The sequence below is a fragment of the Dasypus novemcinctus genome, chromosome 17 (assembly GCF_030445035.2).
Source record: "Dasypus novemcinctus isolate mDasNov1 chromosome 17, mDasNov1.1.hap2, whole genome shotgun sequence".
NCBI classification, from domain to species: Eukaryota; Metazoa; Chordata; class Mammalia; order Cingulata; family Dasypodidae; genus Dasypus; species Dasypus novemcinctus.
The window spans coordinates 76,732,553-76,752,461 of NC_080689.1; the positions used below are offsets into that span (position 1 = coordinate 76,732,553).

The window sequence follows — 19,909 nt, forward strand, 5'->3', positions numbered from 1 at the left end:
AGATATTCTTGAATAATAAGGCAAAGGTGACAAGTTTTATCAGTCAGAAAATGAATAAAATTTTTGATTTAATATTATGTGTTCAAAGAGTAGGAATATAACTTGCTTAACTTCTTGAAGAATACCTTTCAGCTGCTGGAAAGCACACCCAGGGGTTAAAATTATTTTAAATTATTAATTTAAATAATGAAATAGGAGCTTTGACTCACTTTGAAAAACAGTAGCATAAAAATCAATCCATTCCATCAAGGGAGAAATCAACCTTCCATTATCAATATAAACACTCTTTATTCCCCACAATATTTAACACGTCAAATTATAACAATTTTTAAAATCCAGTGAAGAAGAGCAAGTTAAACCTAAATTCAATTTAAATTAAAGCAAGAGGAAGAAAAAAATTATAAAAATTACAGCAGAAATCAATGAAATCAAAGCAAGAAGCAATATAAATATTAAGAGAATGAAAAGATGGCTTTGTGTAAAGATCAATAAGTTTGAGAGTCCTCTACTCAAAAAAAAATAAAAAATAAAAATAAAAAAAGAAGACACAGTCCCTGAATATAAGAAACAAAAGAGGGTATTACTCCTGATAGCATGGTAAAAATAGTAAAAATAATAAATAAAGGAATTTTATTAACAACTCTGTATCCAAAATTTGATAACCTAGATTTAATGAACCAAAATCTTTAAAGAAAAATGACCAAAATCCATGCAAGAGGAAATAGATAACTTGATTATCATTGCATCTATTTAAAAAATTTTACATATAATTAAAAACCACCCATAAAAGAAAATACTATGCCCAGATGCTTTCTCTGATGAATTCAAGCCAACATTTAAAGAGGAAATAGTACCAATTATTTATAATCTGACTCAGAAAATAAAAACAGCAGAAACCTATCCTAACTCATTTTATGAGACCAGCTTTGCTCTAATACCTAAACCAGATAGAAACATCACCAGAAAGAAAAACTACAGACCAGGGGAGCAGATGTGGCTCAAGCTGTTGAGTGTCTGCTTCCCACACGGGATGTCTTGGGTTCAGTTCCCAATGCCTCCTAAAAACAAACAAACAAAAAATAAACAACAAGCAAACCAACAAAAAAACCAACCCAGGGTAACTGATGTGGCTCAGTGGTTGAGCTCTGGTTTCCCTCATAAGAGATCTCAGTTTCAATTCCCAGCCTCAGTAAATCAAAAAACAAACAAAACACACTACAGACCAATATCTTTCATGAATATAGATGCACAAATCCTCACGAAGGTGGCCTCTCTAAATCCAGCTCAGCACATAAACTCACTACCTTCCCCTCCAGAATGGGACATGACTCCCAGGGATGGAGGGATTATTACAAAGTGACAATTAATGATGCATTTGGAAAAAGACATTGACCAAAAGGGGGAAATATTAAATACAAAAGACTCTTTATGGGTAAGGAATTTCAAAGTGAGTTGGGTGATTATTCTAGCTCTTACTCTTATCCACCTATTAGGAGCATCTCACTGTCTGCAGTAGTGAACAGTGCCTCGAGCAGGGGTTCCCCTGAGGCCTCTAGAGACAACTGGACACTATAGGCAGGACAGGCAACCCCTCATCAGTGGACCTACCTGGAATATATGATAATCTATTCCCCCAGTGAATTGGAGTTCTACTCATTTATAATTTCCCTGCACATGGTTTGTATGCCCCCTTTTATTTGAACCTATAATTATGTGTCCTTTAAATATTGTCCAAGAGACTAAAATCATCCAGCTATTCATATGCCAGTTTAGCCCTCAATCTCAGCAAAGTTGTAGCCAATACCTACTAAACAGTTCATTGGACTCGCCCAGACAACTAACAAAAAGATAATGACAGACAATGCCCTTCCTAAAAACAGCAAGTCTATAACCACAATCAATACAGTTCCATTCATCTGTCCCATGGGATCTAAGCCCCTCTCAACAGGAAGCAGTGTGGGCATAACCATCCCAAAATCCTTAACATTGAGGAATAAACAAAAATAAGGGGTTGGGGGAAATGCAACTATGGACTAAAGTAGACTTATTATTATTCTAGTAATGGAAGAACTTGTTACAGTGATACAAAGGCAGTGGCCACCAGAGGTTCTGAGAAAAGGGAGGGAGAAGAATAGGTATAACATGGGGTATTTTTGGGACATTGGAATTGTTTTGCATAACATTGCAATGACAGATATAAACGATTGTATATTTTGTCAAAACCAATAATTGTGCATTGCAAAATGTAAATAACAATGTAAACTACAGACCATGGTTAGAAGCAATTCTTCAATATGTGTTCATCAGTTATAATAAATGTACCTCACTAATGAAAGATTTTAAAGGGAAAATGTGTGGGAGGGGGAGGGGTTGAGATATACGGGAATTCCCTATATTTTTGATGTAATGCTTACATAATCTAAAGCTTCTTTATAAAGTATAATAGTACTAAAAATCTAAGGTGATCAGCATGAATGGAGAGAAATACTATGTCTATGTATTGTGAGAGTCACCACTGATAGGACATTATTTTCTCAAATTGATGGATATACTCAATACATCTCAATCAGAATCTCAGCAAGCTAGTCTGTAGATACCAAAACATGTATTATAAAATTTATATGAAAAGGCAAAAGTCCTAGTAGAGCCAACAACTTTGGGACATAGAAAAAGCCTGTTAGAAGTCTTATACTACACAATTTTAGTATAATGATAAAGCTACAGTAATCAAGAAAGTGTTTTATTGGTAAAGGAATGGACATATGGTTGAAGCATAATAGATAGACATAAAAAAGATCCACACAAATGCAACTAACTGGTTATTTTTAAAGGAGCCAATCCAATTCAATGGCGATAGGACTGTCTTCAACAAATGATGCTGGAACAATTGAAAATTCATATGCAAAATATGAATTTAGGTACAGACCTCATATCTTTCAAAAAATTATCTCAGGGAGTGGAGATAGCTCAATGGTTGAGTACCTGCCTCCCACGCATGATGGCCTGGTTTCAATCCTGGGTACCAACAACAAAAAAAAAAAAAAGAAAAGAAATTATCTCAAAATGTATCATAGACCTAAATTTAAAATGCAAATGTATAAATATCTATAAAAAAATCTTAGAAGGAAAATCAAGGTCTTGAATTTTTAAGTACAACAGTAAAAGCTTGATGAAGGAACACAAGACACAATAAATTTGAATTTTATTAAAATTTAAAGTTATTGCTCTGTGAAAGACAATTTAAGAGAGTGAAAATTTAAGTCACAAACTAGGAGAAAATATTTGCAAACCTATATCAGATAAATGATGTATTCAAAACCTACAAAGCATTCTTGAAAATCTGCAATAATAAAACAAAGAAACAAAAAAGAATGAAAAAATTGGTGAAGATCTGAAGAGACACATTGCTAAAGAAGATATGTAGATGGCAAATAAGCATATTCAAATATGCTCAACAAGATTTGCCATTGGGAGAGTACAAACTAAATCAGTGAGATACCACAGCATACTTACTAGGGTGGAAAATGTAAATAATTATGAATAACTTTTGGTGAAGATGTGGTACAATAGGAATCCTGTTGGAAATGAAAAATGGAACAGACATATTAGGAGACATTTTTCTATTATAAAGCTAAACAAAGTTTTACCATATGATCCAGCAATTATACTCCTAGGTATTTACCCAAATAAACTAGAAACTTATGTCCACATAAAAACCTGCAAACAGATATCTATAGCAGATCTATTTCATAACCTCAAGCAACCAAAATTGTCATCAATAATGAATTTATAAAATCTGTGGTATATCCATACAGCTGAATATTATTCTACTGTACAAAGGAATATACTTTTAAGCCAGATAAATCTTAGATGTTTATTGCTAAGTGAAAGAAGGCAGCTCTAAATGTTCCTATTTATGATTGTATGATTCATAAATGACATACTGTATTAGTCCATTTATGTGGCATTCTGGAAAAGGAAAAACTATAGAGCTCTTAAAATGATCAGTGATCGCCAATGCTTTGAGTTGGAATGGTGCTGAAATGGTAAAGCCCTGGGAATTAATCAACAGTAGTGAAATTGTGATAAACTATGTAGCCATAGAACATTATCTGCTTCCTCTAAGGTTTCTCTTGTTGAGCCTTAGAACATGTTCTTATTGTTATTGCAATACATTCCCTAATTCCTTCACCATCAAAACTATGCAAGAACATTGTCCTTTAGAGATCTATGCTTTCACCATTGTAAATTTTTTGGTCTTACTATTATGTCATCATGAAAATACAGCAAAACTTGATTGCATTTCACTTAGCTTTTTTTTTCAGTTTTTTTTTTCATTTATTGAAGTATATCACTCATACATAAACATACAAGAACAATAAGTGTGTAGTAATAGTTATGAACTTACAGAAATCATACATAAAATCATACAGGGCTCTCATACCTCACCCTGACACCAATGGTTTGCATTGTTGTGAAACATTTTTAACTAATGATTAAAGAACATCCTCAAGATACTACTGCTAACGCAAGTATCTTACATTTATGTATTTTCCCCCAACCCACCCTATTTTTATTATTATTTTTATATCATTTATATATGAATATTCCTAAGCAATAAGTGTATAGTGAAAGTTGTGAACTTACAAAGCAAACATGCATGACATCACACAGGGGTCTCATACATCAACTCAACACCAACACCTTGAATTGCTATGAGTCATTTGTTAGAAATTATGAAAAATGTCATCAAAATCTTACTACTAATTATAGTCCTTATTTTACATTGGGTGTATTTTCCCCAACCTACCCTATTATTATCTTTTAAATGTATTTTTATGACCATGAATGTAAACTTACAAAACAATCATGCACATATCCAGAATCCCCATACAACTCCCCTCTATCAACACACCACACTGTGGTGGCACATTTGTTACAGATTATGAGATAACATCATTAGATTGTTACCAGGCCTATAGTGTACACCTGACACACTTTTTCCATACTCCTCCATTATCAACACAGTATACCTTGGCATAGATGCCTGAATATTACTGTTAACCACAGTCCATACATCATACCAGTTGTATTTTTCCCATGCTTCTCCACATGTCCACCACCCTGCAACAGTGATGTTTACATCTGCTCTAGCTCACAAAGGACACTCTTGCATCTGTACTACCAACCACAATTCTCATTCTCCTCTGGGTTTACTATGTTATTTAGTCCCTAGATTATTCCCTAGCTTCTGTCAATTGGCATTTACATTCCTAGACTACCCTTTTCAGTCATATTTCCATTTATAAACCAGCTGTTGGTCACAATAATGTGTTATCATCAACTCTATATATTTCCACATTTTTACAGTAAAGTTAATTAAAACTTCTGTATACATTAAGCATCAGCAGTTCATCTCAGTCCTCCTCTTACCTGCTTTAAGAATACACCACCTACCACCAGGGCTTGAAGATATTTTCCTATATTTTCTTCTAGAAGCTTTATGGTCCTTGCTTTTATATTTACATTTTTGTTCCATTTTGAGTTAATTTTTGGATAAGGTGTGACATAGGGTTCCTCTTTCCTTCTTTTGGCTATGGATATCCATTTCTCTCAGCACCATTTGTTGAATGGCTTGTTAAAAGTCTCTTGAACCTAGATGTGAGGGTCTGTTTCTGAACCATCATTTTGGTTCCATTGGTCTAAGTGTCTGTCATTATGACACTGTGTCTGTCATTATGACAGTACCATGCTGTTTTTACCACTGTAGCTAGGTAATATAATTTAAAAGAAATGAGAGTCCTCCAACTTCACTTTTCCTTTTTAAGATGTTTCTGACTATTCAGGACCCCTAGCCCTTCCAAATAAATTTGATAATCATTCTTTACATTTACTTAAAAAATGCCAGTGGAATTTTTTATCAAGATTGCCTTGAATCAGTATATCAATTTTAGTAGAATTGGTATCCTAATGATATTTAGTCTTCCACTCCTTAAGCATGGAATGTTCTTCCAATTATTTGTCTTTTTTAAATTTCTTTTAACAATGAGTTGTAGTTTTCTGAATACAAGGGTTTTACATCATTGGTTAAGTTTATCTGTAAATATTTGGGTTTTATCTGTCATATTTTATTTTAACCACTCTTTTGACTCTTTTAGTTATTTTTACTGATAAAATCTTCATTTCTAGACTTCTTTCAATCTACTCTCTCCTGTTTATTCTTTTTAGGCTGTAGCATACCCTTTAGTATTTCCTTCAGAGCTGGTCCCTTGGTTATAAACTCTCTCAGTTTCTATTTGTCTGTGAATATTCAAAACCTTCATTTTTGAAAGACAATCTTGCTGGCTATAAAATTTTCACTGGAAGTTTTTCTTTTACAGTATCCTAAATATATTACACCACTGTCTTCTTGCTTTCATGGTTTCTGATGAGAAATCAGCACTTAATTCTTATTGGGTATCCTTATATGTTATATATTGCTTTTCTCTTGCTGCTTTCATCATTCTCTGTTTGTGTTTGGCATTTGACATTCTGATTAGTATGTGTCTCAGAGTTGGTCCATTTGGATTTGCTCAAATGGGAGTATGTTGTGCTTCTTGGACATGGATATCTATGTCCTTCAATAGGGGTGGGAAATTTTCTACCATTATTTCTTGAAATATTCCTTCTGCCCCATTTCCCTTCTCTTCTCCTTCTGGGACACACATGACACATATTTTTGCACATTTCTGGCTGTCATTTAGTTCCCTGAGACCTAGTTCAATATTTTCCATTCTTTTCTTCATCTGTTCCTTTGTATGTTCAGTTTCAGAGGCCATTTCTTCAAGCTCACCAATCCTTTCTTCTGCCTCCTCAAATTTGCTATTATATGATTCCAATGTATTTTTTCACTTATTGCATCTTTCATTCCCATAAGATCTATTTTTCTATGTATGCTTTCAAATTCTTCTTTCTGTTCATACAGTGTCTTCTTAATATTCTTAATCTCTTTAGCCATCTCATTGAATTTATTGAGGAGATTTGTTTGAACATCTATGATTAGTTGTATCAACTCCTTTATGGCATCTGGAGGCTTATCTTATTCCTTTAACTGGGCCATAGCTTCCTTTTTCTTGGTGTGAATTGTAATTTTTTCTTGATGTCTTGGCATCTGGCTTACTAGATGTATTTTCTTCTGGGTGCAGTCTCTTTCTTTCATTCATGGCCTTCTTGCTCTCTCTCCCTTGCTGGTTGTATAGTAGGAGCCAAGGATGTAGTTGGTGCTGGAAGTCTGGAGGCTCAAGCTGCCCTCATTTCCCCAGGGACTGGTAATGTTGTTACCAACTTTCTCCTTTGCCAAGGGTAGGGACAGAGCCACAGCTGTGTGTAATAATCCAAGTCTCACAGGCCTAGACTGTAGTTCTGCAGAAAGATTGATGAAGCATCAATCCCCTTTTTCCCCTGCCTAGAGCAGGGATGAAACTGCAGGTATGGGCAGAAATCTATGCTGTGCAAGTCAAAAAATGACCAGTTACCCCAGTCAGACTGACCATTCAGTCTATGCCAATGAATTGTACCTGCAGTTACCTGGAGAGGTAACTGCCAGCTTCTTCCCCGCAAGAGGCTGGGATGAAACCTGGGCTAAGACTGCAGGCCCATATGGTTGCATGAAGCCCATCCCCACCAGCACTGTGATTTTCAGTCAGCCTGGCTTCCCCTCATGCTGGGGGTGGAGTCAAACTGGCACTTCCTTCTGACTTGGACAGGTTCAAACTTTAGCTGTTCTTGGGATTATACATTCGTTTGCCAAATTTACTAATCAGTATCTGAAGTTGGTGCCCAGTTGTCTCTTTCTCCCCCATTTTTGGAAAGTGGAACTTCCAATTCCAGCCACAGAATAGCTCCCAAGGTGGCTTGTGCCACCAGTGGAAGATGGGCACTGGAATCCTGGCCAGGGATTGCTCTACTTAGGAATCTTTTCTGCAGATGGGCAGTTTCCTCCTTCTCTTTTTTCAAGGGTGTTGCAGGATGCTCTTTGGGTGCACCCCCAAACAGGTGTTTTAGACAGCTCTGGGTGATTATTAATTGCCCAGTAGCACAAGCTGACTCTAGGAGCTCCTTATTCTGCCACCATCTTGCAGGATGTGTCTCACTTAGTTTTAATACCTTCTTTATCCAGCTGAAATATGTCCTTTAAAATTCATCTCACTAATTATTCCTTTGGTTGACCCTGATCAGAACAAACTAGGATTTGAGAGATTTCTCAGAGCTTCTTTCAGTAAGTTAAGTAATTATTCATTGAATAATTCATTAATTGAATGAATAAATGATCTCATTACAATCTCTGCTTCCCTTATAAATTTACTTTGCAAAATTTCATTTTCTTCATCTGTTATATGAAAAGGGAGAGCTTGAAACTAGATCAATCATATGGGAACTTCTAGATCTAAAAGTTTATAAGCAATTTCAGGCAGATTTATGAATGTTTTTTTATTATAATATTTCATATTGAAAACATATGGAAATAGATTTATAATTTAGCTTTATTTTTTCAGTTAAATTATAAGTCTCTTTACAGCATCTTTAATATAATAGCATATATTAAACATTTATGCATTTTAATGCTTATTAGGTATTAGTCTTCTCCTGAGTGTTGGACATAGAGCATTAAAGTTTATTTTATAATATCACTGTGCATACACAATTTTATTACATTACTTATTTCCATTTTTGGTTCATCTAGAGTTGAGATGTCCAATATAGTTTCATGAGCTATATGGTCTATTTGAATTTAGATTTTAAATTAAATATATTCATTAAAATTTAAAATATATTCTTTAGCACCAAAAGCCAAATTTCAAGTGCTCAATTGCCATCTGTGTCTTGGCTAATGTATTGAACAGCACATATATAAAAATATTAGACAGTGCTGATGATGAGCTTCTCATCTCACAGAGGCAAAATGTTCAACCTTTATTCTCTCTTTGCTTAACAAAGTTTACTCTGACTTTTATGACTTTATGGAATTCAAAACCAAAGTCTCAGGAATCAGAATTGGCACAGTGGTTAGGGCATCTGTCTACCACATGGGAGGTCCACGGTTCAAACCCCAGGCCTCCTTGACCTATATGGAGCTGGCCAATTCACAGTGCTGATGCGCACAAGGAGTGCTGTGCTATGCAAGGGTACCCCCTGCACAGGGGAGCCCCACGCGCAAAGAGTGCGCCCTGTAAGGAGAGTTGCCCTGTGAGGACAGTGCAGCCTGCCCAGAAATGGCACCACTCACAAGGAGAGTAGATGCAGCAAGATGACGCAAAAAAAAAAAAAAAAAAGAAAAGAAAAGAAAAGAAACACAGATTCCTGTGCCACTAACAACAGAAGTGGGTAAAAAGAAGAACACACAGCAAATGGACACAGAGAACAGACAACGGGGTGGGTGGGGGTGGGGGAGAGGAGAGAAATAAATAAAAATAAATCTTAAAAAAAGTAAAATAAAATCAATGTCTCAGCTATGCTGCTCTTTCTGCTCTCTTTCTATCTGACAGAAGATGAAGTACCATTCACACTCACACATACATAATTACATGGTTTTTGCCTTATAGGGGAAGCATACATTAATATGAACAAAAAATTCAGTTAACTTTTTTTTTTCCAAAAACTGGGGATGTAAAGTAAGAACATAAATATTTGGAAAGCTCTGACTCAAATTAGTAAAAAAGGTACAAGGAAAAATGGTCTCTGTGAATTCAGTCTACCTCTTCCAATTCATGAACCTATGAATGCTGCACACCAGGTACCTGTTCCCTTTCGTTTTTCTTAAACTCAATCTTGTTCTTCTTAAAACTATTACCTATTAAATATTACCCAGGCTTCATACTTCCTTCAAATTCAAGTTCATTCCATGGAATCCAATGCAAACATACTTTCAGGAGGACATAAAGAAAATTCCTACAGAAAGCTGACAGACCAGTAGGAAGGAGTTTTCATTGCCTAGGCTGATCAAGCAAATACCGTGAAATTGGGCAGCTTAAACAATGGGAATTTAGTCACTCATGGTTTGAGACTAGGAAAAAAGTCCAAATCAAGGTGTCACCAAAGTAATTCTTTCTTCCCAAAGACTGTAGCATTCTGGGGTTGCCTGTTGGTGATCCTTGATCATTAGCTTGTCCCATGGCAAGACACATGTGGCATCTCCTGTTCTCTCCCTTCTCTTCCAGGTGCCATTGATGTGCAATTTCATGTTCCCTATGGCTTTCTTTCTGTCTGAATTTAATTCTGTTTATAAAGGGTTTCAGTAATAGGATTAAGACCTATCTTCACTGAGGTGGGTCACACCTTAACTGAAGTAGCCTCATCGATAGGTCCTGTTACAATGGGTCCACACACACAGGAAAGGATCAAATTTAACAATGTGGGTTTGTTTGTTTTTTTGTGGGGTGGGGGAGATACATAGAGATTCAAACTACCACAGAAGGTTTGAGAGTAAGAATCACAATTTGAAATGTTGAAATCATATATATGTATATATGTATGGATTATTGAAATCATATATAAGTATGCGTATGTATATGTGTAAGTTTATTTGTGTAGAAGGATATATGGATATATGCGTATGTATACTGCAATGACTGAATATATTTTCTATGTGTAAAAACAAACCCCACTGAGAGTAGCCCGCTTTTGTCATGATGGCAAAAGCAGGGGTTTGGTTATAAAGCTTTATGTAGGTGTAATTTTTAAACTGATAATACACTAATTCAGAGACAGATCTTAATTCACCTCCTTTGCATTTCTTATGACACAGTGAAAATACCCCCTGTAAAGAAATTGAGTTATCTTCTTTTCAATCAACCACTACATACTTATTTATAACAAATTATGTGGGAGTAAACAGTGGCCAAAAGCAAACAAGCCCAAGGCCTGCTTTCATCAAGCTCACAATGACCATGTGAATTATTTGACCATCACAGCATATTAAGCAATATACTTACCAAAAGGGAAAGGTCAACCAGATATTTCCAGAGGATGTGAATGCTTGGTCACATAGGATGATGTGCATACTTTTTGTTAGACATGTCATTTCTTTGATGTTGCATAGACAGGACAGGGTTCTTTTGTGAGCATAATGTCAAATAGTTTGAAAATTTTAACCTGGACATGCAGCGCATATTATTACATGAGAAAATGATGAAATCATGAGGGAATTATGCAGGGAAAGTAGAATCATTTTTTAGCTCATTTATTCCTTACACACAGTAAAGGATTAGGAGTATAAGGTATGACTTGAGTATGAAAAATCACTTACATTACATAAAACTTTATTTTCATATCCATAAAACAATAAACGCAAAGATAGAGGGAGAAATAATTATTTTTCTACTTAATTCATAGAAAATAAAAAGTTAGGCATATTAGTATGACTGGATTCTTTTTGAGCAGTAGTGGCTCTTAGAATTTTTGTTGTGATTTAAATGTGCTAAAGACCAACATACTTTCCATTATATCACATACAAAATAAATATTACCTTTTCATAGTAATTAAGAGAAAAACATTTCTTAATTATTTGTTCTAATCAAGAAAATACAAGAACAAGAGGATAGAGTAAACAAACTTTCCAAATTCCTCTGAATATAATATTTCACATTGTACATTTATCCCCCAATTTCAACTAGACACATTTTCCCAAACTATTCTTGTCCATTTGATTACCAGGAGAGATTTAAAGAGCAAATCTTTGCTATCTTATCTCTTTAATTGGAGATATATATTCTTGAAAGTATTAGTCTGATTCTTTCTTGGGTGTTCTTGATATATTGTGATAGACACTTCATAAGCACTGGTGGATACAGCTTTAACTGAACACTTGGCAGCTGGAAACCGCCTTCACGTTGAGCATCAATAGATCAAATGAATTCCCAGAATTACATTTGGTTAAGTATAAACTACGAGAAAAGTGAATCATTTTAAGACAAATGGTATAATAATTTGATTCCACAAAGGCTCTCTTTAAATTAAATATCTATGCATGTATACTTAAGAAATATGAAAGGGTACAAATTACTTCATCCAGGAGAGAAGCTTAAAATGGAGGCAAGAACTCACACATCCATAAAGGCAAATAACATGTATCAAATGAGAATTTTATATTTAATTGCTTACAAATGTCAGAGCACTTGTTTCACAAACTCACTTATTTTATTATTTTTATTATAATGCCATATTTGTTTATTATAAAACACACAGCATTTAATTACCATGATGAAGTTTTCTTTAAAGTCCAGTCGGTAAATCCACTGTTTGATGCATATTTTCTTCTAATATTTTATGTGTGTTGGTAGGTAGAGGGTATTGCCTGCTAATCTGATATTCTCTAATACAATTCAAAAAATGACTGATTCAAGTGATATTGAAATTTGGGTTAAAAGGACTAAAACCAGAAAATGTGGATAGTACATAACAAAATTGTAGGAACCTAAACGCTCTCTAGAGTTTTGGTACACAATCTCTTAACTGTCTATATTTAAGATTCTTCCTTGTGTATACCCTCTTAATATACCTACTCAATTTTTGTATGTCCCAAATGAAATTGATTAAGAAAGAATTATACCCACAGTTTAAAATACCTGGTTTTCATTTTATAGAGGAAAATGTTACTGGCTGATTGGAGAAGAAAATTTTAGCATGCAAAAAAAGGTGCTTGCTTTTGTTCCCATATGATAATGGAAATTGCCTAAATCTTTAGTTTTATTTTTCTCCAAAAATCATGAACATCAATCAGGAGAACAAGTTAAAAATTAAACCCATAACTCCCACCTTCAGCATAGATAAAGAACAGAATACTACAGATTCATTTTACATGTAAGTAAGAAAGTAAACATCCTAACAAAGAAAAGAGCTGTGGAGCTCAGATTCCAGTATAGAATCAAATGGAAAACTGAACAGGAAAGAAAACGATGTAGAGGGACCAGGTAGGGGTAGAATTTATGTAACAATTACAGCCACTCTCTCACCCTAAGAATAGAAAATAAGAAAAAAAAAACAAAAAACAAAGAATTACCTAGTGTCCAACAAAAAGAACACAAAAGCATGAAACATGAAAAATATATTTTAAAAAATACCTGAGTTAGATTTCCCTGTTATGTATATTAATCTATGAAAAAAATATAAATCAGCTAATGTAAATCTCAGAAAAGGAAAATAAATCAAACACAAATAATGAACATGCAAAATTAGACGTGACCAAAATCAAGAGATTAAAGGTGAAGATAAAATCATCTAAGAGATGAACCCTAAATTAAGAGATATTATGGGAAAATGAAACACCCAATAAAATACAATTTTTAAAAGATTAAAGGACTAAAAAAGGATGAAATAAAAACTATAGCTATAGAAGATAGGCAAAAAATATCAAAATACTTGTAACTGGGACCCCTGAAACAGGAAAACATCACAATGGAATAAAATTAATTTTTAGAAATATGGTTAAAGTAAATTGAAAATAATGGAAAGCCTGAAACTAGGTATTAAAAGGACCCACCAAGTCCCTGGACAACTTGACTCAAAATAGTCAATATTGAGATACAATAAAATTTTCTAAGACCTTTAACATAAAGAAAATATTCCTCTGGACCTCAATGCAGTGGCACAAAAAGGAAGAAAAATCAATATGATGTCAGATTTCTCAATAGCAACATGCAAAGCTGGACAGTGGTAGAGCAGGTTTCTGAGAAAATGAAAGCAAAGCTGGACATAAACGCAAGTTTTAAAAATGTAAGAATTCAAGACCTGCTGTAGAGACATTTCCTGGGGAATCTCAAGTGGATGAGAATTATTAAACAAGGAAATAACTAGGATATTACTGGAAAAAAGAACTGATAGTAAGCATTGAATATATTTAATCGTGTGACTCAAGCTAAAATAGAGGTAGAGGCAAGTGTGGATGAATAATATGTACATTTTATATGGGCACTCATATGTATGTTAATAACTGTATATATGCAATGAGTAGATGAATACTCAAAACTTTATCTGCTATAGCTTGGATAAAATTTACAATTTCTGTGTTGATGTTACATGTCTAATGCAATGGGATTTTAGGGAATACTATTTTATTACTTTTAAATTGAAGTATTTATTTAGTTATTTAAGCACTGTAAATTCTCTGGTCATATGGCCTTATACTACATATATAGCTCATGTAGTATAATCATAATACTTGATGGAAAATCAATACTTTTGTGCCAATAATTTATTTGATAATGTGGAGAATAAAAGCACATCACATAAATTTTATTAAAGTGCACATGAAAATATTCAGAATATCCAGAATAATATTTTCTCTTGTCTAAGTGTCTAAAGAGAAAATTACAGTTTTATGTTCTAATCATTGTTGCTTTGGAGACCCCTAAGCACAGGTAATGTATTTCCTATATTAGAATGTCTGAAGAGAACTATTCATGTTTGATTATTTTTAATGATTTCTGATTATGCTTATGAATTAATTAACATTTTATAGAACTAGATGAAATTTTCAAAAATAAACTTTTTAAGATACTCTAACTCTAATGGAGTTTATTATATTTTCCTAAACCCCTGCAGAATCCAAGTATGAAAGCTGAACAAAATACATAAAACAAATCTTTGACATTGGAGAAGACCTAACAGGTTGACTTAGAGGCACTCCATTCCTAAGAGTAGCAAAGTAAGTATCATGTTAATCCAAGATTTTCTCCTGGCAGCATTTGCTAATTAAAGTCATGGCAGTATAGACTCCTGGAAGAAAGCAAAAGTTAAGAGTTTGGAGATATCATATTAGTTGGTAATTTAAAGGTAAGATGTTGGAGACAATGGACTACAGGAAAGTAAACCCAATATGTATGCAATCTATGATTGAGATTTATGCAGAAAAAGAGCTAAATAGGGATTTCAGTAACCATATGATTCTGGGAAGACAGAGATGGGAGTTCACAATTTACAGCCTGTGCCATGCTTTCAGTAGAAATCTTAGTTGTCACATGCTGGTGGTAAGGGTAGAACTCAAAGAGAACGGCTTTTTATGAGAAAGGCTATCTGTACCCTATCAACCTTTCAGAAGGAAATTCAAATCTCTTATAAGAATGATAAGATCATCCAGAGTTTTTACAATTTCAATATAAAATACCAATCAATTACCCCCAAATCTTATATAAATGTTACTTAAGAGACATACTTCAAATATAATTTCACAGGTTAACTATCAATGAATACAAAACTATACCATGAACATATTACTAAACGAACTGTGTTAGAGCTATATTAATATCATATATTAGGGACTTTAAGGTAGGAATCAAAAGATAAAAGGGTACACTCAAAGGGAATATATGAAAATTGTAAATGTGAATGTACATGATTATATGACTTCACAGTATATAAAGGAAAACCAGAAGAACTAAAAGGAGGGTGGCAGACTTGGCTCAGTGGTTAGGGAGTCCGTCTACCACATGGGAGGTCTGCAGTTCAAACCCGGGGCCACCTTGACCCGTGTGGAGCTGGCCTATGCGCAGTGTTGATGCGTGCAAGGAGTGCCCTGCCACCCAGGGGTGTCCCCCGAGTAGGGGAGCCCCATGAACAAGGAGTGCGCCCTGTAAGGAGAGCCACTCAGCGTGAAAGAAAGTGCAGCCTGCCCAGGAATGGTGCTGCACACACGAAGAGCTGACACGACAAGATGACGCAACAAAAAGAAACACAGATTCCTGTGCTGCTGACAAAAACAGAAGCGGACAAAGAAGACGCATCAAATAGACACAGAGAACAGACAACTGGGGTGAGGGGGATAGCGAGAGAAATAAATAAATAAATAAATCTTAAAAAAAAAAGAGAAATAGATAGAATCCATAATCAAAGTTGAAGAATTAACATGTTTAACTAATTTGAATATAAATATATGTATGCACTGCATGGAACATATGCTTTTCAATTACATGTTTCTACATGATATATTTATCATGAAGACCCAACTAGGCCATAAATTAAGTTAAATCAAATTACGTAAGATTGAAGTCGTAACATGCATATTACCTGATTAAAGTGGAATAAAAGTAGAAATCAGTATCAGAATTTTTAATAGTACTTAAAACCATCAAGTGGAAAAGTTTGACAAAATGATTTATATAACTCCATTTTAAAAATCAATATGAAAATTAGAAAATATTTGAATTAAATAACAAAATAAAAAAAACTTTAAAATTTATATTATGCAGGTAAAGCTGCTCCTAGAAAAAAATATTAGAGCTTTAAATAAATATATTAGAAATAAACATGCACAATATTCTCACTCCTGGTACCAAAATCTGTTTTAGTTTGCTAAAATTTGCCAAAAGCAATATATAATAAATGGGCTAGCTTTTAAAATGGGGGTTTATTGGACTGCGAGTTTATAGTCCTGAGGCAATGAAAGAGGTCGCTGAAAGACCACACATGGAGGAATCTGCTGTTCCTCCCTTCTCTTCCGGATTCCGTTGATTTCAGCTTCTGGCTTCCTCTCGCCCAGGTTCCATTGATTTCAGCTTCTTGCTCTTTTAGTTTTCTCTCTCTGCTCCTGTGGCTTTCTCTTTACTTCTCTGTGTTTTCATCAAGTTTATAAAGGACTACAGTAAGAGGATTAAGACCCACCGTAGGTCATGCCTTACTGAAGTAATCTAATCAAAAGAAATTCCTACCTACGATAGGTTTATACCCACAAGAATGGATTAATCCTAAGGGCATGATTTTCTGCTGTCCATAAAACCCTCAAACTACCACACTCCACTCTTCGGAAGCTTGAAAGACATGTTCCTTCCAAACGCAAATATATTCATCTCCAATGCTTAAATCCTTCTTGTAACAATATTAAGTACAAAACTCATCAAAATTCGTTGCAGGCATTGTATGTCCTGGAGCAAAATTCCCCTCAGGCTATGGACCTTTGACACTGAGAATGACTTGTCTATTTCCAATAAACAAAGGAGATTCAGTCTTAAAAGACACGTTCCCATTTTCATAGGGAGAAATTGGAAGGAAAACAGAGTTCACAGATCCCAAACTGTTCTGAAACCATATAAGGCAATTGCCATTAGATTTCAAGGTATTTGAGCCATCTTTAGAAAGATGATTTCTTGTCCTTGGGGCCTGATGGAATGAGAACCCCAAGGGTTTGCCCAATGGCCATGCTCTCAGCTCCACTCTCAGCAAGCATGGTGTGGGGGCCAAACTCTCTCTCCCACCCTCCAAGAACACTGGAGTAACTGCCAGAATCTTCCCAATCCCCAGGGAACAGGCTCAGCCATCTTGGACAATGAAGCAGTCCTACAAATCAATAAGAAAAAGACAGGCACAATAATTTAAAAATGGGCAAACCATTTAAATAGGAATTTCAAAATGAATATCAAAAGTCTAATGTATTTGGCCCTCAGGACAGTGATAAAAAAACAACTACAATGATGTACTCTATGGGGGAAAAAACCCAGAATGGCTAAATTAATTATATGACCCAAATCTATTCTTGCTTTGGTAGTCCAACTTTAATTAATCGAGTCCTGTAAGATGTTTTATTTAATAAAATTCATGCTTAACTGTTATTTACTACATGTAATTTGTTAATTCGTTCCTTTGAGCATTTATTTCAAGAAGAGTATATATATCTTGGTCTATCTAAGAAACTCACTTCTATTAATTTCATTATTAAAGAAAGTATTGCTCGATGAAAAATGTTGACACAGAAATTATCTTCTCCCTGCATCTGTTGCAATTGGCTTTCTGTTTCCTGGTGTGGAGTGAGAATCAGATGTCTGGCATCAACCAGATTTTTTTTTTTCTCTTCTAGTATTTTTTAAAGAAACTTTAGATTTAATAAATGTTACATCAAAAATATAGGTGATTCTCATGTGTGTGATTGTTTTGCAAGTTCATTACCTCTGTAATAAAAATATATTTTAAAAAAATAGGTGGATTGGAGGAAAACACACCAAATGTAAATAGGGACTATAGTTGGTAGTAATAGTTTGAGGATGATGCTCTTGGATAGTTTGTAACAAATGACTCATAACAACGCAAAGCGTTGGTAGAGGGATGATGTATGAGACCCCTGTATGATGTTAAGCATGTTTATTTTGTAAGTTCACAATCTTTACTGCACACTTATTATTTATGCATGTTCATGTATGAATGCTATACTTCAATAAAAAATATATTAAAAAAATATATAGGTGATTCCCATATACCCCAAACCCTCCTACTCCCACACTTTTCCACATTAACAACATCTTTCATCAGTGTGGTACATCTGTTACAATTGGTGTTCACATATTGAAGCACTGTACTATCCAAGGACTATAGATTACATCAGAGTTTACACTTTGCATCACACAATTTTATGGATTTTGACAAGATGTGTGGTGGCCTGTATCCGTCATTGCAATGTCTTACAGGACAATTCCAAAGTCCCCAAAATGCCCCATGTTGAACCTATTCTTCCCTTCCCTCCACTCAGAAGCTGTGGTGGCCACCACCTTTATATTAATAATAGAAGTTCTTCCATTGATAGAATAATCATAAGTCCACTATTTTTATTTATTTGTAGGTAACATGATCTTATTATTTTTAATGCCTATATATCACAAGGCATTTATTTTTTAGTAGTATTAACTTTTTTAAAGCACAGCCAGTGATATGTCAAGATATAGTTACCTTATTGTTCCTTTACCCATTTTAGTCTCTTTAATCAGGTTGTCTTTCAATTTAAGAAAATGTTAGTAATACTACTGTTGATGATGATGATGATGATTTTAATTGATTTCTTTATCCCCATATCAAACACATTTGCAATATTTTTCTTAATTTCCCTATTTTGAAAGATTTTCTGGAGACTTCCCTCTCCATATCAAGGCTGGTTCTACTCTTTTTCTATATTGAAAATGGATTTAAATATTGCGGTTATTTTGTTTTGTGTTTGAATTTCTTGTTATTCCTCTCTTGCCCATCTCCAATTTTCTCCTCTTACTTTTTTATTTACTTATGACATTTTCCAAAAGTCATGCCTTCACAGATACTTCCATTGATACCTAAATGTTTTCAAAATTCTTCTCATTTTTGCAGTAAATAATTTTTAGTTACCTACTCTTACTTGGTTGTATTTGCTCACAGTGAGGTCATTTTTTTCTCAATATATATTGTTTTTTCATAAGACTTATATTGCTGGCCTTTTTCATTCAATAAGATGAGCCTTCTGAGTTAATATTATCTAACAAATGGAATATGAGTGTGGACCTTGACACAAATCCCTGATCATTAAGTAATGGTCAAATCTCTGTTAGATCCATAAAAATGATAAACAGATATTCAATGACCCTATGTCAGTTGCAAGTTCCTGTGGCAGTCCTGAGTTAATATAATTTCTGTTAGTTTTAATTTGGTTCTCTCACTGTTTATTTCTGAACAGATAGATAAATGAATAATTAATGTCACCATAATTATCTTCCATAATTCTCATTACTTTTCCTTTTTGTAGAAATTACCCAAATTGTGATACATCTGTAGTTCCTGCAAGGACTCATACATATTATCAAGGGCTCATACATATTTCATACATATTACTTCCAGTAAGGTTCTGAATATTTCTCTGTCTCCATAGAAGATAGATAAGTGAGACGATAAGGGAGATGGTTTACTGGTGGGCAAAGCCAAGGCCATTTAGTGTTACAGTAACAGATTCCAAGGCAATGAATGGACTTGGAGTAAAATTGTATTTCTGATCCACATGGTGGACAGAGGAGAAATAGAAATGATTTCTTACTACCTTCTGAAGACAATTTCACTCAGTTTATGAGGTAAGTACACAACTAGCCGCATCCTGCTGAACTTTGTTATTAGGTGTACAACCAGTCTTAATTTAAGCTTTTGGTATGATTTTTC

At 34.3% G+C, this 19,909-nt stretch overlaps 1 long non-coding RNA gene across 2 annotated transcripts in view; it reads right to left on the bottom strand.

Annotated features, from left to right (window-relative positions):
- LOC131273870 (uncharacterized) overlaps nt 1–5,664 on the bottom strand; it is a 51,703-nt gene extending 46,039 nt beyond the window's left edge. Inside the window, exons 1-3 of one of the 2 annotated variants that reach the window (XR_009181039.2) lie at nt 5,434–5,664; nt 3,514–3,575; nt 3,001–3,015 (exon numbers count right to left, since the gene is read on the bottom strand). This is a non-coding gene — a long non-coding RNA (uncharacterized lncRNA). Of the gene's footprint in view, nt 1–3,000; nt 3,016–3,513; nt 3,576–5,433 lie in introns of those variants that run through there. The other variant, XR_009181040.1, reaches the window with a different exon arrangement.
- Nucleotides 5,665–19,909: the final 14,245 nt, after the last annotated feature.